Source organism: Nanorana parkeri, unplaced genomic scaffold (genome assembly GCF_000935625.1).
Source record: "Nanorana parkeri isolate BGI_ZX_2015 unplaced genomic scaffold, ASM93562v1 scaffold317, whole genome shotgun sequence".
NCBI lineage: Eukaryota > Metazoa > Chordata > Amphibia > Anura > Dicroglossidae > Nanorana > Nanorana parkeri.
Window position 1 is genome coordinate 71614 of NW_017306585.1, and position 5143 is coordinate 76756.

Consider the following 5143-nt stretch of genomic DNA (forward strand, 5'->3'; position numbering starts at 1 on the left):
GTCGGCCGGCCAATGGCTTCGGCTTTCAGCAAGGCTCAGCCAAGCAGATGCATATGTGTTCGGCTCGGCTGAGCCGCTCGGCCATGATCGGGAGCTGTACGGGCTATTGTGAATAGCGCGTACAGCACCCCTTCGGTTCTACTGAACCAAAGGGGTCCTGGGGCCGAAGCTAGCCGAAGGGTCGGCCAGATCCTTCGGCAGCTTCGTGAATAGACCCCATAGTTTGTAAGTAAAGAAAAAAAAAAGCACTGCACTTTAACAACCTCAAAAATGTGTTCCTGAAATGTAAAAAACAAAGAAAAAATAAAAAGCTCCACAAACTGATAAAACTGGTGTTATTCACAAAAACAAGTGTTATTCACAACACACGTTATACAATACCTGTGCTAGTTCTTCTTTAGAAAACAACTCTTGGTCTAATAGTCTAGACACTATAAAATTATATAAAGATCATTATTGTGAATTAATGATCCTAACAAGAACTCATATAGCTTGTGCTAATTAATCTCATAGAATTTATACATATGGAGAGTCCCGTAATAGATCCCAAATGTGATATTCAACTCTCACTTAATATGCATATCCTTATGTACAGTATAGTCCATTCCTTCATAATACAATACAGTCATTAAATGTGTGAAGATAAATCTTCCAACTTTATAATCCACACCACCTCCATGTAATGCATAAACAATTTGTGATCAGTGCTCTCCACAGTGTTTAAAGATTAGATCTAGCCACACTCACTGACTCCTATTGCTCACCATATTTCAGATGAACAATTAGCGTTTTTTAGTATATATAGAACCAAATCCTCTCCCTCGTGTTCTAATCCGACGGTCTCTCATATATGCTTCCTATTGTGCAGTATGTCAAAATAAATTTATTTAAAACGTTTAAAATGCACTTACAAATAAAATAAATGGCATCCACTGGCGTTCCTGGTTGTGTGATCGTAGTGCTCGCATGGATCCGACCACTGACACGTTTTGTCACTTCCAACTTCCTCTGAGGCGACAGTCTCCATACGAGCATTACAATCTCCTTTACTCTGTTATATCACACATAATAAAAACCAAAATCCGGCCACTAGATGTTACCACATACAAGTTGCGTTCTAGTGTATGTCATCTCTTACATACTCATACTGTCTCATACTAAACTCTAGTGTATATAACAAAAAATCATTAAATACATAAAACCATCTAACATCTTGGATATTTTGCCTGGTGCCTTAGCACAAAGACTACTCCAGTTTATGTAGTATAGACACATTCTCAAGAGGCAGGTAGACGACATTGAACATAAATGGCCAGAGAGCATTCTATCACATTTGCAGCGGTCATGAGTAGGTGTTTGCATTCTGATGACCACTCTGTGTGACACTTTATTGTTTTTATTTATGTTGCATTCATTTTTTAAGAAATCCATAGAATACATAGCTTTGGGCTAGGATTAGTTATTTATATAATCTATTAGGAGAAAAAATTTGCTGACAGTCATGTTTTTAATTACTATTACTAGATGAGTTGCCTGTTTACTAAAAAAGTGAAATGAAGAAAGGAAAAACAAAACGTTTGCACCTTGTCAGAACACATCACTATCAGAACACATCCCCATGTGAGCACATGGAATACTTGGAACCCTTAAGCGTAACTGTATAAAACAGTGATTGTGACATTCACTAAACATTCATTTTATTGCAGGTGCACATGCTTTAAATTACAGTGATTAATCCACCTGCAGTGAATGCTTGGTTAATGTCACATACATTGCTTTATAAACATGTCCAACTGAATGTTCAGTTAAAATCATCTAAATGCTTTCCAGGTGCAGCAAGACAAAAGGCGAGCAAAGTCTTTAATTTTCTTTAGAAAGCAGCCACATCCCGAGTTAGAAAGACCTGTCCCCGGTGGTATATCAGGGTATGGCCCATACGGTGCATGCTCTGAGCACAACTTTAAGGGGGATGCAACTCCATGGGCCAGTGAATGTTCACCCACCCACAGAACAGCAGAGACAGCCGACTGTCCCTGTCATTATTCATGCCCCACTGATTCCAGTAAGTTGCTAGGACTGCCTGGTGTCCTAGCAACCAACCACCAGCAGCCAATGATGACATTGATGGGGTTGAATGCTAGGAAGGTCGGTCCTAGCAACCAATTGATTATATATTTCCTCCCTGCCCTTTCCAGCATTCAATTCTGCACCCACATGCACTGTTGGGAGGCTACACTGATCTCTGAGCTGTCTAGGCTCCATTCCCCCCACTCCACTCGGTTGCCTGGCTAATGGAGGACACCGCTTGTCACAGTACAGCCAAAAAAGTATATTTTTTTTTGGCTTCTTGTCCTAAAACATTGTGAAAGTTAATTTAGTTCTTCTACTAAATACAGTTCCCACAAGTTAATTAACAATTTACATAAACATGTCAAGTGAAGCAAATGTTGATTTGTTGTGCTTCCGCAGCAGGGCACCACAACAGGTTGAGTTCTTCCTTGACGCTGTAGACAATGTGTCTCCATGCCGGTTGATCACCAACATGTAAAGAGTGTCTCCTCGTGTTTAAATGTTTTTCACTGTTCAAAATGTCTAAAAAAAGGTCAAATCTCATAACTCATGTCCTGTGAAACATATGATTACAGAACCTTCAAGGAAAGAGTGGTGGCACAAAGACAAGCTGCCTGACACTAAATATGAAGATTTTATTAATATAATATGGAGGAATTCTGATAACTGTGTCCCTTTATGGCATTTTTGGTTCTGTTAGCCCTAGAGTGCCAGAGTTTGGACACTGTGTATAGCAGAACAAAAGCTGAAACCAGAACCATCACTTTCGAATCCATAATCCATAACTGGGAACAGTAATGTTACACTGTCTTGGTATCAGTGCCAGATTTTAACTTTTGTCCAGTTCTCATGTCAGATTTTACCCTTTGTCCAAGGTGCTTGGCTGTCAGCCTATGGGAATTTACAGGGCTGCAGCCAATCTTCTCACTTCCTGCCCTATTTAGGTTCACCTCACTTGTTACTCGGGTTCGAGCAATAAGTCCGATTCCTGCTGCCGGACCCTCCTGTGTGCTTTATTTCCCTCTGATTTTCTGGAGTTATTCCTGGATCCCTTGTTCCCTTTGATTCCTAGTGTACCCCTGTGGATTCCGTGTTGGCTGTTTCCCTCCTTGGTCTCATCCCTCATGATTCCATGTGGTATAGCTGTATATTCTACTGTAAGGTGTGAGTGGCCATACTTGCCTGTCTGCTGATTGCTATCCACTGTGCCCTCTCTTCACTCCAGCCTGTCTGCTTCCCCTATTTGCCCTGCTCTTTCTGAGTCTATCTTTGCAGGCTTCCCTGCTGGTGTGGTAGTTCCTGTTTTCTCATTGTCTTTGCATGTACCTTCCTTGTGTCTAGTGCTGTGCCTTCCATGTGGGCATCTCCTTGTATGTTAATGTGCACTCCCTGTGAATCATCTCCTGCTTTCCTTGTACCCTCCTCATGGGAACCCTTCATGCAGTTTACCCCTGTGCACACTCATCTCCTGCATCTTCCTGGGCATCCTGCACCTTCTGCAATGCATGCTCCCTGTGTGTTCCCGCCACTGAATCCTGTGCCCCATGTATGCACATCACCTGCCTGCATCCTGAAACGCACACTCCCTGTGTTCCCTGTGTGTTTCTGCCACTGAATCCTGTACCCCTGTGTATGCACACTGCCTGTGTGCATGCTGCAATGCACGCTCCCTGTGTGTATTTTCCACTAGGTTGCTGTTTCCTTGTGCACTTGCTGCAACCTTCCTGCACTTCTTGGGCACTGTCTTGTCCTGCTTGAGCTTGTCCAGTGCCCCATGGACTCCTGCATTCCATTGTACTCTGTCAGCTTTTTCTGCATGGGTGTTTTGGAGGGCCGCAACCTTGGATCTGCCTGGCCACACAACATCCTCGCCATCAGAAGCCCGGGAGAATACCAGGCTCTCAGATTCTGCGCCTCTGGCACACCCACATTTACTGTGCAGATACTCTGTTCTCAGTCTCCTGCTTTTAGCAAAACTTCTGTCCCTTCACTCCACAAGACCTGCATTCTAGGCCTATTCCCAGTTCCAGACTGCTCGGCAAACCCAGAGCTTATGATCCCCAGTGTCCTGGTTCCCAGATCATGACAAGTTGTGAGGGTTCGAAGATGGTTAATAGAAAAATTATACCTGAGACCCGGGGGATAATGTGCAGCCTCCAGCCCCTTCCATCTTATTGGCTAATCTCAGTGGGGGGCAACTTGTTTTGATCTGAAATCAAGAAAATGTCACATTCAAGGGGTTCACTGATGTGTGTGGAGGGGGGGGGGAGGGTGTCACCGTTTTCCATCCAACCCCAGGAGCAGTATTAGTCATTATTTCTGTAAGTTTACCCCTTTTTATTTTAATACTGTTTGCTTGTATGTATGTCTCATTGTAATAACTTCTGTTTTTGTAACTTTTTGTAATTGTACCCTTTCTATGGACTGTCTAGGGATATTAAATATAAAGTTATTAAGCTAGTTTTAGGTTGCTCTAAAGAATGCATGAATCTGAATAGACTGTTGTGTGTCTAATGAATGTGGATATTTGATTGTACCATAAGTGCCTAAAAGCTTGGCTGTTTGTCATTTCCAGGCAGGGATCTGTGTGTCTGATGTGATCTTGTGTGTATCCAGCCAGCTTGAGGGTGAGTCTCCCTCCAGTGCTGACCAGCAGTAATGCAGGATACTGTGACTAGATGTTCTAACTCAAGAGGTAATTGTGCCTGATTTAGCTAACCTGTAACTGCTAGTGAGTGTCTGTGGTCTGCGAAGCATGTGTGTCAGTCTGCTTAATTGCAGAGTGAACGGACTAGGAGTGTCTGGGAAAAAGGCTTCCCAGAGTCCTGTAAGTTGTGGGTGTTGGTCGCTTTGATTAGTTCATTTGTGTGTGCATGTTGTGTTTTACGGCCCCTACCATCGCATCTTTGGACTGGGAGGCACTCTGGGGGTTCTCACGAGGATCTGCCAGCATGCTGGCTGATCTCTAAGGACGTGCAAAGGACAATGAGAGCCTACTCATTGACCAGCTTCCCGCGTACAACCCCCCCCCCCCCCATCCCCCCCTTCGGGACTTTTTTGGAACCCTCCAACA